The following is a 13,163-nucleotide window of genomic DNA, read 5'->3' on the forward strand; positions in this document are numbered from 1 at the left end:
GCGACCCGGTAGGCCCATTCTACCCTTACCTGGCCTGATCCAGCTTGCAGATTTAAAAGCTGTGGCAGCCACTGCTCCTGGAATGCTGTAAGCTGGCCTTCCTCTTCCTGTTCGGGAAGGCCCAGCAAACGAATATTTTTTCGACGACCTCGATTATCAAGGTCGTCAATATGATTTTCCAAGGTCCGGACTCGCTGCTCGAGAGTCCGGACCTGATCCACGGCCGATTGAGCGGTATTTTCGGAGGTCGCGGCCTTTAACTCCGCCCCTCCGACTCGGCGTTCGATTTCTTGGATTTCTCGGTCGTGCTTCTGCAGCGCGGCCGAGAGCGAGTCCCAACGATTTCTGGATTCTGCAATAAAGGCATCGATCTTCGAGTTCAGCTTGGAAATCATTTCTGCAAGGCTTGTTACTGTTGGTAAGTCCCCCGGGGCAGCTGTGGACGCCTCTGCTGCAGCTGGAGAGGGTGAGGAAGGGGTTCCTGCTTGCTGACAGCTGCGGGCTCCCTTCCCTTTAGTCATTTTAACTTAGGATTAAATTGGTTAAATGTAATATTACATAACTATTATAAATGATTTGGTGAGCGTGGTAGGGGGTGGGTGACCCACTGTACCCAAGTCTTGGGAGGAGCACTATAGACTCAGTCTTGCTGGGTCGCCGCCATCTTGGATCCCCCAGAACATATATCTTTAGTGTTTTAGGCTATGTTTTGAAGTAGAAGTGCTGTTTTACTAGGAAAAGCCATGTAATTTTATGAGCTAGGAATCAAAGTGCCATGAAATTGCTTAAAAATAGAACTGACATGGATGCTCAAACTGTAGGGATTTGCCGAAAAGGAATAGCCTTTCCTTCTTCGTTATGACTTTATTTTTTTTTAAAAGTGTTATATAACGTAGAGAACAAAACAGAAATGTTCAAATAAATAATTCTGGGCCAATATATTGCAACATCAAAGAACAAAATGCTGTTTGAATCCAATATGAGGGCCTACTATGTTACTAGAACCAAAATAGATCCCTACTAGGAATCCCCAGACAAGTTAGCAGAGAGGCAGAGTCATGATCTTGGAGGGTTGGGTTGTCAGGAAGGACATGGTCTTAAGCTGGGAACTGGTGACCAAGATGGGACTATCAGGAAAGGGGTCAACCTATCATGTTAACATTCAATGTTTTCTGAAGATTGATAAAATAATTATTGATCATCTAACTATATTTAAAGTTGAATAAAATGATATTGAGCTTAAGCTGGGGGATGGTGGGGTGATGGATTTATGTGAATCAAACCCAGAAACTCAGCTCCTAACCACATTGTACAGAGATGAGAGAGAAATGTCGAACAAAGGCTAATGGCAGCATCCCTGTAAAAAAAGTCAAGAGCATATATGAGTCAATTACAATGAGAAAAATATCAGAAATACAGATGATTGCATGAATTGACCCGGGGGATTACTCCTCTCCCCACTTCTAGCCACTCCTCCGGTCAGAACACCAGCTCTTAAATGCAACGTTCCTTCGAAGGAGAAGTAGTAAGAATATGCCTGTCCTCACGAGTTCCTTATTTTGATCTATGGCTTTGTTTTGGCTAAGTGCAAGCCTCACTCTGAACAGGATGATTAGTGAGCTCAAATAGAGCCAAAATCTGGCTGAAGGTGGGCCTTGAATTAAATTATGTTCTTTTCATTTATGACAGATCACTACAGTTTGGTTCTATTTTTAAGCAATTTCATTTCACATTTGATTCCTAGATCATAACATTACAAGGCTTTCTCCAGTAAAACAGCACTTTTACTTCAAAATATAACTTAAAACATTAAAGATATATGTTCAGGGCCATCTAATGAAGTATTCTGTAACAGAAAGGTATCTCATTGATTTCTGTTTCCAAATTAGCCTGTGATTGTCACATTTACTTCCTCTAAATGGTGGCCCTTATGAAAGCTTACTTTTTGGATGGGAGAAAAGGATTAAAGGCATCTGAAGAAAGAGCATGAGGGTGTATGTTTGAAATGCCTGTGGTTTGGAGACAGGTGTTGGAAAAACCTGCAACATATATTGCTATGTGCCGCAAAACGTAGTGAATGCAACACTGAGTAATCACAGAAGCCAGGAACATCTCTAATTACAAGTAGTGACTTGCAGCTCAGTTAGAAGGTCAAATAGCTGTCTAATTATCTTGATTCCACAAAGATGAGTTACACACATGTACAGAAAACAGATGTTCTTTTCATTCTTTAAACCTTGTAACCTGTTGAAATTTCACAGGCTATGTGGAAATGTCAATACCCTTCTTGGGTGGTACTCGTGATTAATACAGGTGTTAACCTTGCCTCAGCTCATGGTATTTTTGCCTCTGTCAGCAAGTTGTGAATTCAAGCCCCACTCCATAATGTGACCACATAATCTTGGCTGGCACTTCAGTGCAGCACTGAGGAATTGTTGAGATTTTGTCTTTCACATGAAACATTTATTCGCTCATGTTAGAAGTGACGTCTCCCACAGCAATAGTTAAACAAAGTGGAAGAGTTCACCTGGGTCTTGGCAACTTTGTTCTTGAATGCTGTAGTGTTTTTTTCTGGTGGGAGTCTCTATGTCCAGCAAAAGTCAGTACTCACTGTAAATTATTGCTCAGTGCTTGTTGTGTTTTCATCAACCGGAGCATTCACTGACACCATTCCAAGACAAATTATTAAATTGTTTTACTTCATGCCACCAGAACAAAACTGATCTGGCATAAGTGGCATATCCCACTTTATTTTCATGCTGTGATTTAATCCTAGTGATTTTATTATTTTATTAGTAATGCAAGCATCTTTGATGAAGCGAGCTGTCCTTTCCTGAACATGCAATCCACGTGGTGTAGGTACCACTCAAAGTGTTGTTTAGAAGGGAATCCCAAGTTTTTAACTGATCACAGTGAAGGAATTGTGAAATAGTTCCAAGTCAGGATAATGTCTAAAGTAGCATTCCCACATTGAAAACATAAATGAAGATCTCTGAGGGTTATAACTACTGTTGTGTCAGGATTATTTCCATTCAGAATGTGTAGTCTCCAGCTACCTTCTCTGAGTAGGAGGGCTAGTATTGCAATGTTTAAATTTACAGTCATCCCCTAAGAGATAAGTGGAGTTCATTGGGTATTTGACCTTGAGGGCATTGAGCTGAAATAGTGCTTTTAACCCTCCAGAAACAGTTTTTATCTTGTCTAACTGAAATTTGGAACCAACAGCTTGAAAACATGCATTCGACGATGATGACAACTCACTGCACTCGAGCCAATGGCACTGAATCCCTTTTGTCAGGGTGTGTAATTAATAAGAAACTCAAAGAATATTGATCGGTCTTCTCTATGACTAAAACCAGCCCGATCTATACACAGTAGATTATCAACAGCGCTGACAATTCATGAAAGGGGAGCCATTCAGTTCATATGTACATGATGGTTTCATTGGCATCATGGGCGTCAGAGTAGAGACAAACAAAAATAGAAGTTGCTGGAAAACCTTGGCTGGTCTGGAAAGAACTGCAGATGCTGCATAAATCAGAAACAAAGCCAAGCATTGCTGGCAAAGCTCAGCAGGTCTGGCCGCATCTGTGAAGAGAAATCAGAGTTAACGTTTCAGATCGATGACCTTACCTCAGAATGGACCCAAAAACTCGGATTTCTCTTCACAGATGCTGCCAGACCCACTGAGCTTTTCCAGCAAATTTTAGGTTTTGTTTCTGATTTATGCAGCATCTGCAGTTCATTTAGTTTTTAGCGAGAGTGGAGAGCTTGGGCTGGTTCATTGGGAGCCTCAGGGTTCCAACATGTGGTAAAAACTCCAGCCCTGAGCCCACACTCGCTGGCAATGGGCCTGACTCAGTGATGTTACCACAGAAGGCTTCCAAATCTGTCATTGGCATCTCTGCCAAACCACTAGGAAGGTGAGAGTCTCTCCATGTTGCCCCGCCAGGTGGATACTGCTGAGGTGGGCAGGAGACTTCAAACCTCTGAGATAAGTTAATAGTAAAAATAAATAAAACCCCAGGGAGCTAAGGATTGAAAAGAACCCCTTCTGGATTGTTGGGGCTGCATTCCCTGCTACCAGCTCTCTCTGTATCAAGCATGGAACCTCTAGTTCTGATTTAAACCATGGGGAGGGGAGCAGATAGCACTTCCACAAAGCAGGCAGCCTGCCACACCACCTCCCCCCAATCAGGCAGTGAGGCTCTGCCCCAATGTTGGCAAAATGCTTGTGGCTCCACACAGTCATCCTTAATAGAGCCTTTAAGTATCCAGATTAGCCATAGTCCCCTTGGAGCAGACAGCTGATCCACCTTACAAACACGGCTGACAAAATACATTCCTGGGACTGGTCCCCAACGTTGTCTAAGATGTCAGGCTCTGAAAGGGTTAATGCTGAGGAGTGCATTAAACACAGCCCAGTATAATGTCATGCACACTTGGCTGACTCTCAGAAGGAGTGAGGTCTCCCTCACAGTGTTCATAACAGTGTCTGTTATACCAATGTCATTGTGGCTGGTTGTATTCCTCCAATAAACTGCATAATGTTTAGGATAACCACCTCATCTTCTTTGACTACAAAGTTATTTTCTTATACCATATTAGATCAGTCAGGTCCTTTTAAACTTCAACCGGAAAGGAGATTGGTGGCAACACATGTACCTGAGGTACCTTTCACCAGGTGACTAACTAGACTCGCAAGCGACCACAGTGAGGGCCCAGTTCACATTATCTCTGAGCTTCAGTAAAGTCATTAGTACCTTTTGGTCTGTTTTCCTGATCACAAGTTGCCAAGTTGAGTCAGCCTGCAGTTGCAGTTTATCTGGTGGGTGTGCATTGATGAAACTAAGACAACATTTATATGGATATATTAAAACCAGATTGCCCAATTTACTAAGGGTTTTTGACAGATTTGAAAGTTGGAGGGAAGATATTTGAAATATGCATATCGATCTCCAGAAGCTGTTTGTTAAGATACTGACAAAGGAATTGTTATACAATTCATCCCTATGACACAAAAACAAACCTCACAGACTGGTTAGGACATTGGTCAGGGGTCAGTGAGTAAAGACAGTTAACTTAAATGGATGGTGCTTTGATTCAGAAAGATGGGAAGAGATGTAGCATTGCATGAGTGCTGGGTCCATTTTTGTACTTAAAACAAGTGGCAGATTTTCTTCTGGGCCATAAGAAATATAATCGTGATTGTTACTGACATGAGTGCCAACCATAGTTCAGTTGGTAACCTTTACCACCTTTGGGTCAAAAGATTGTGGATTCAAGTTTCAATTCAGAGACTTGAGCAGAGAAGAAAAACACTCCATTGTAGTGGTAAAGAAATGTTACATTCTTGGAAGTAATGTCCTTTTGGTTTTGACTGTCCTCTAGATGGGTATAATGGATTCTTTCCCACTATTTTGAAGAAGAGGAAGGGTATTATTCCCAGTCTACTGGCTAATATTTATCAGGAAGGAGAAAGTGAGGACTGCAGATGCTGGAGATCAGAGTCGAGAGTGTGGTGCTGGAAAAGCACAGCAGGTCAGGCAGCATCTGAGGAGCAGAAGAGTTGACATTTCTGGCATTAGCCCTTCATCAGGAATGAGGGCTCATTCCTGATGAAGGGCTTATGCCCAAAACATCAATTCTCCTGCTCCTCGGATGCTGCCTGACCTGCTGTGCTTTTCCAGCACCACATACTCATGGCAAATATTTATCTCCCAACTAACTTTTGGAATTTTGTTTGCAATTCTGGTCTCCCTGCTATAGGAAGGATGTTATGAAACTTGAAAGGGTTCAGAAAATATTTACAAGGATGTTGCCAGAGTTGGAGGATCTGAGCTACAGGGAGAGGCTGAACAGGCTGGGGCTGTTTTCCCTGGAGCGTCGGAGGCTGAGGGGTTGGCTTTATAAAGGTTTACAAAACTATGAGGGGCATGGATACAGTGAACAGCCAAAGTCTTTCCCCTAGGATATGGGAGTCCAAAACTAGAGGGCATAGGTTTAGGGAGAGAGGGGAAAGATATAAAATGGAGCTAAGGGGCAACTTTTTCACGCAGAGGGTGATGTGTGTGGAGCGAACTGCCAGAGGAAGTGGTGGAGGCTGGTACAATTACAACATTTAACAGGCATCTGGATGGGTATATGAAGGGTTTAGAAGGATATGGGTTAAATGCTGGCAAATGGGACTAGATTAATTTAGGATATCTGGTTGGCATGGATGAGTTGAACCAAAGGGTCTGTTTCCATGCTGTACAGCACTATGACTCTATGTAAATCTCTCTAGTGAGTGGCACGAGGCCTATTTGCATTCACTTGCATGTGTGAGCATGCCACTATAATCTAATTTCACCTTACTGGCATGCAGCTTCCTATTCTCCCGCACATTGGATAAAAACCAATGTAGTGATGATTCCTGATTTGAAAGCCTGACTAGATAACTGACCACACCAGCATTGCACATGCTCCTCTGGGCCCCCATTTTGGACAGAAATCTTCAATATCCCAGGGCATGCTGCATTGGCAGTGACCACCTCCAGAGCTGAAAATATGTTGCTGGAAAAGCGCAGCAGGTCAGGCAGCATCCAGGGAACAGGAGAATCGACATTTCGGGCATAAGCCCTTCTTCAGGATCTCCAGCATCTGCAGACCTCACTTTCTCCTCAGTGACCACCTCCACCTTTTGCCCCGTCCACAGAGTTTGGCATCAGCCATATCCCATTCTCACTGTAATGTCAATGTACATCTCTGACTCCCTCACAGCGCAGTTCTGCACTTCAGTTTGGAGCACACTGACACTTTTCATTGTAATGTAACAGACACAACACTTTGCATGCAGGGATCAGTACTCTTTCACTGATTCAAACAGGGTGCATTGTTGTATTCAGTCTCTTTGTACCTGCTTGAATGCTCACAGCATCTCTGCCTCACCTGCCCTGTGCCTTTTCTGCTTCGCTTTAAGACTTTTAGTACTTCAGTCTTGTCTTGCCTTGGGTCTTGCAGACACAAAGCCAGGAACTTTGTCCTGGCTGTCAGTAGACATCAATCAAGAGGATGAACTTGTTTCTGTACAGCACTGGGCTACATCGATCTGACACTCACAGCATGTGCCTGCACTGTACTCAGCAAGCACACTGCTGAGACCAAACAGCAGGTCTCCAAGTCTACGCAGTGTAGTCCTTAATGAGGTTAAGGGAAAAAGTCTCTGGTCAGGGAGTCCCAGCACAGTAGGTCAAGAACATCTTCCAATATTAGATCAGAGAGGCCTGAGCACAATCATTCAATCCTTTATAACATTTCGGATCAGGGGCTTTGTTTAACTACAGCTTGGGGAGTGGGCCACTGTTAGTTTTGCACATCTAGTGTAATCAGTCTGGGGAGCTGCTGTAAGTCAGTCAGTCAAGAAGCTGCACACAGATCAGTCAGAGGCCTAGTCACTCATCAGTTAGAGCTATCCATCCAGGTTAGATGGGGTGGGGATGCATGGTCAGTCCTTGGGTGAGCTGAATGAAAGTCAAAGCAGTTTACCTGGGGCCTCTGCTGTCACAGGGAATTTGGGAAGTCAATTCTGTGGATTGCAAGTGGTATGGAGGGATGCAGAGGGACTGTAGGGAAGTGGAGGTCATCAACAGTCACAACTGCCCTGGCTTTGTCATTGGGAGAAAGTGAGGACTGCAGATGCTGGAGACCAGAGTTGAAAAATGTGGTGCTGGAAAAACACAGCAGGCCAGGCAGCATCCGAGGAGCAGGAGAATCGACGTTTCGGGAATAAGTCCTTTTTCAGGAATGGGCTTATGCTCGAAACGTCGATTCTCCTGCTCCTCGGATGCTGCCTGGCCTGCTGTGTTTTTCCAGCACCACATTTTTGGCTTTGACATTGGGACAGTACAGGGTGATGGTTGGCCCAGCACTCAGGATAATGTTGGGAGATGAAGCTGTAAATCAAAGAGATGTGTAGGGAAGATGGCAGCTGTCCACAGAGGGGAAAGATGAGAACATCATCTTCTGTCTGATAGTGCTGCCACATCAGGTTGAACAGGCCAGAAAAGAGTAAACACTCTGTTCCAATTGATGTGAACTAGGCACATTCATCTTTCAGTTGCTGTAATTTTGCAGTTGCTCAAAACAGAAGCACTTCCAGTCCATTTTCAATTGCTCACATTTGCTGTTGGTGAATAAAAATGAATGACTTCCTGGCAATGCTGGGCATTGGATAACTGATAACTGATAGGACAACAGGGCTGTATTGTAATGTGGTGCATAGCTAATGAGGTGAGTTGCAGAGAAAACTTGCTAGTACTTACTGCTGGCGGCACAGTGGCTCAGTGGTTAGCACTGCTGCCTCACAGCACCAGGGACCCGGGTTCAATTCCTACCTCAGGCAACTGTCTGTGTGGCGTTTACACATTCTCCCAGTGTCTGCGTGGATTTCCTCCAGGTGCTCCGGTTTCCTCCCACAGTCCAAAGATGTGCAGGTTAGGTGAATTGGCCATAGTGTTAGGTGTAGGGGAATTGTGGGTTGCTCTTCGGAGGGTCAGTGTGGATTTGTTGGGCCGAAGGGCCTATTTCCACACTCTAGGGAATCTAATCTAATCTTACAGCGAGAATTGCCATGAAACTCACCACGTTGACACTTAGTTGAGTTTTTTGATAAAGTTCAGCCCTGTATTTTACTGCTGATTTCAGTTCCTCAGTCCAAATGGAGAAAATTAGGTCAGTTTCAGAATCAAAATCCGAGGACGTGAAGCATGTTTTGTCCCATCAAACTTCATCAATCAATGTGTTATTGAGGGGGTAAGCTACATTTGTGTTAGCCTCATAAGCTCCTCTCAGCTCAAATCATCTTGTCGCAAATTTTAACTTCACATTATACACTGCTAAACTAACACTGAGTTTTCTCTTAAGAGGTTCTTTACGTCTTTTTGACATGACTTTTTAAAATATTTGTATTGCTTTAATGAGAAAATACTTGCTGAGTTTAGAAACATTATGATCTGTTATTGCAATGAAAACATATTGGACATTTTCTGATCATATCCTGGTGAAATTGGCAACAGTTGAATTACCTCACAAGTCAAAAGGTGCTGTTTGAAATTTTTCTTAGCAGCGCAATCTCCTTTAAAAAGCAAACCCTTTGGGCAGATTGTAGTTTTATAGTGAGTGGAAGGAGTGATATTGAGCTGGCAATCTGCTTTAATAACCAGGAGCAAGGTACAACTGGCTGACCATTCACTATCACCTGGTTTACAGTGTCACACAGAGTCAAGATCTACTCCGGGTAGATCATTCCAGTTGGAAAAAGAGCTAATTATAAACAATACATGAGAATGCTTGGAACATTTTGATTCTCTGGTACAGGTGACACTATTTAATTGTGAGTCTGATAATACCATGCGCCATTTATTTACACAACACGTCAGAGATGCTATCTTATTCCATGTAAATGGAGTAAATAATCTTGTTCCAATGAATTCCCTTAAAGGTGAAAACTGTTCTGTGGATTCTTTCACTGGATTTGAGCGTGACTGGCTGGCCAGCATTTATTGCCCATACTTAATTGTTCTTGAGATGGTGGGCTGCCTTCTTAAACTGCTGCAGCAATATAATGTAGGTGCACCCAGAATGCTGTTAGGGAGAACACTTCCAAGCGTTTGGCCCAGTGAAAGGATATCAGGATGGTGTGAGGCTTTGAGGGAAACTTGTATGTGGTGAACTTTTAAAAACCTTTTCCCAGACGCATTCCAATATCCAGCCTAGGGAGTGTTGCTGAACAAAGAGACTTTGGGGTGCAGGTTCATAGCTCCTTGAAAGTGGAGTCGCAGGTAGATAGGATAGTGAAGAAGGCGTTTGGTATGCTTTCCTTTATTGGTCAGAGTATTGAGTACAGGAGTTGGGAGGTCATGTTGCGGCTGTACAGGACATTGGTTAGGCCACTGCATGCAATTCTGGTCTCCTTCACATCGGAAAGATGTTGTGAAACTTGAAAGGGTTCAGAAAAGATTTACAAGGATGTTGCCAGGGTTGGAGGATTTGAGCTACAGAGAAAGGCTGAATTAACTGTTTTCCCTGGAGCGTCAGAGGCTGAGGGGTTGTCTTATAGAGGTTTACAAAATCATGAGGGGCATGGATAGGATAAACAGACAAAGTCTTTTCCCTGGGATCGGGAAGTCCAGAAGCGATTTAATTGCACTTCTGTTTCATAAACTGTACTGTACTTGCAACTTACACTGCAGTGTACTCTGGTATACAACACCTGCATTACAAGCACACCGCTGTACGGCAGTGAAACGTGGACTACGTATACCAGAGAACAAACCAAGATTTGGGTCTGCTTTACAGAACACCTCTGTTCTGTCTGTGAGCATGATTCTGAGGAATTGATAGTCCGTGGCTGCAGCACTGTTCCATTGTGGCTCGAAGTAAACTTTATACAACAGCACTTTTCTAACTCAAACCAACATTGTTTCTTTTCTTACTGTAAAATCTGTCCATCTGATTCTGTTTCTTTTCTTTGTGTTTTCCAGTTTTCCTCTTATTTCTGCTTTCACACAGTACGATGCCTGTTCTAAGCATACTTTTCTTTTTCTTTGCTTCTTTCCTAACTCTATCTCAATTTTCTTTGGCCTGTAAGACTAATTCTCCTGTTATTCAATCCCTCCTATCACCAACCCAACAGACTTTCCTTACCCAAGCCACTCCTTGCTTAAAACCTATTGCACCTCTAACTTTTCCAGTTCTGACAAAGAGTTATCAATCTAAATATTAACTCTGTTTCTCTCTTCAAAGCTTTTACATGACCTGCTGAGCATTACGAATATTTTGCATTTTTATTTTAGATTTCCAACAGCCACAGGAGGGACCGAGAAAGCAGCCTCAACTCTTCCTCACCTTGCAACTCCAGTTGACAGTGAAGACAAAATGTCAGTCTACAACACCTGCGTTACAAGCACACTGCTGTACGGCAGTGAAACATGGACTACATATACCAGACAGGAGAGAAGATGGAACACCTTCCACTTGAGGACTATCTGCCATATCCTGGGCATGTATGTCCTGGCAAGACAGAGTGTCCAACGCAGCGGTCCTATCTCACGCTGGCCTTCCCAGCATGCACACTCTGCTCAGGCAGCGGAGACTGCACTGGCTGGGCCATGTCCACTGCGTGGAGGACAGCCACATCCCAAAGGATATCCTCTATGGAGAACTCTCATCTGGGGAAGAGACCCACTGGGCGTCCCCAGCTGCGTCTGTATGAGGGACATGAAGGTGCTTGATATCATTACAGAGTCCTGGGAAAGGCTTGCAGCTGACTGTACGACTTGGAGAAGCACCCTGAACCAACACCCCAAAACAGGGGAAAAGAAGCTGATGAGTGCTGCAGCAGACAAGAGGGCACCAAGGAAGGAGTGCAGCAGTTCCAGCAGATCAACAACCACATACAGATGTGACCTTTGGGACTGGGACTGTCACTTCAGCACTGGTCTCTTCAGTCACAAGCGATGTTGCTTCAGGGAAGCAGAAAGCCAGAACAATGAGGATGTAACCCATGGTCAGCCTTGACCGAACGGGACCTCACTCCCTCACTCACTCCAGCAGCCACAGTACTTTGTTTTTTAATTACTCTAAGAGCTAAACAAGCTCCAATTTGTCCCTATTACATCAACATGAATTAATGTTCAGGTTTAAAGGGCATATAGAGCACGTCACCCTTTCATTTTGTGCTCCAATGTACACCCTTAATACAAAAATCAGCTCTTTTGTTATTCAGTCTAAAATTAGAAACTGCCTTATTTGCTCTGCCATTTGGTGATATTTCTGTTCCGATAATAAATGCACATTCTTGTGAAAAACAACAACATGAACCCATTCTAAAAATGCGAAGAGAAATATATTGTATCTTCTCACAGTAATCAGCCTGCAGGTCCCATTAAAATATATACTTGCAATCTGAAAGATTGAAAATTGTTAATGCAAGTGTCTCCTATTGTCACCCTTACTGCAAAATGGGAACGTGAAAATGATCAACAACCTTAATTTGTGGATTACAAATGAGTTTCCAACTCACTTCAAAAACTATATTGAAGTTACAGCTTCTCAGACAGAAAGTGCAGTATTAACCTCCCTGAATAATATTAATTGGATTAAGACTGATGTAGTTTCTCGGGTCAAATACTGTGGTCAGATTGTTGCCCTATGTGTTAGCTCATGTAACATTTCTCTGTATAGCTTATCTTGTTGAGACACAAGTCTTGAAGTTTATTAACAACACAAACTATTTGCATTGTTTTAATATCACAGTCTGAGGTCTGTGCTTGCTGAGTTTACTGCACATGGCATACACAAAACTGACTGACTAAACACACTACATTGACTCCATTGCACTAAGGGCCTGACTAAAGGCAAGTTAGGTTCTCTTTTAACAAAACATTAAATATTGTGTGCACTGTAACTGTTTTAAAAATGTAACCTTGACCAGTCTGGAAGCCATACAATTGCACAATAATACTTTTCCTGACAGTGTAGCTAGGTACATTATATGGAAGATTAAATCATTCAAACAGGACTCCACATCAATTTTCACCTTCAGAGCCTGCACCACCTTTGAAATTTAATTAGATTTCTCTTTATACAATAGGCTAGTAAGGACTGGTAACCCATTATTACAACCATTCAAATACACACATTTACCTTTCCATACATAAATTCACCCCTTCCTTTAAGTCAGTTAGTTAGCTGTGGGTCTTTGCAAAGATTCCTCTAGCATTTCTGGAATCTTTAAAGATTCCTCTCCAGATAGAAATCATTTTCATATTCAATGCAATCTGTTAGTTATAGAAATGAAAGGGGAAGGTTGGTTATGAAATAACAGCAGTTGTGAGTAATCTTAGCTAAAGAAGCTGGCAGGAGCTCCTCATCCTGAGTTACATTTGTGATCAATTTGAGCAATGGACCTTTTCAGCCATCTACTGTCCCAGCCATCTATACCAGTTTGATTGTGTCAGCTGCAAGCATGCGTAGTTTGGCAACTTGTTTTTGGAGGAGAACGATCCCCACTATTTAAACCTCGAAATACACTGGGAGAAAGTGAGCACTGCAGATGCTGGAGATCAGAGTTGAAGAGTGTAATGCTGGAAAAACACAGCAGGTCAGACAACATCCGAGGA

The 13,163-nt window shown here is 43.0% G+C and overlaps 1 long non-coding RNA gene across 1 annotated transcript in view; it reads left to right on the top strand.

The window, feature by feature from the left end:
• The window catches only part of LOC122555556, a 41,266-nt gene extending 29,360 nt beyond the window's left edge, over window positions 1-11,906 (top strand). The window contains exon 3 of the long non-coding RNA XR_006313299.1: window positions 10,836-11,906. This is a non-coding gene — a long non-coding RNA (uncharacterized LOC122555556). The remainder of the gene's footprint in view (window positions 1-10,835) is intronic.
• The last annotated feature ends 1,257 nt before the right edge of the window (window positions 11,907-13,163 follow it).

The sequence above is a fragment of the Chiloscyllium plagiosum genome, chromosome 12 (assembly GCF_004010195.1).
Source record: "Chiloscyllium plagiosum isolate BGI_BamShark_2017 chromosome 12, ASM401019v2, whole genome shotgun sequence".
Lineage (NCBI taxonomy): Eukaryota > Metazoa > Chordata > Chondrichthyes > Orectolobiformes > Hemiscylliidae > Chiloscyllium > Chiloscyllium plagiosum.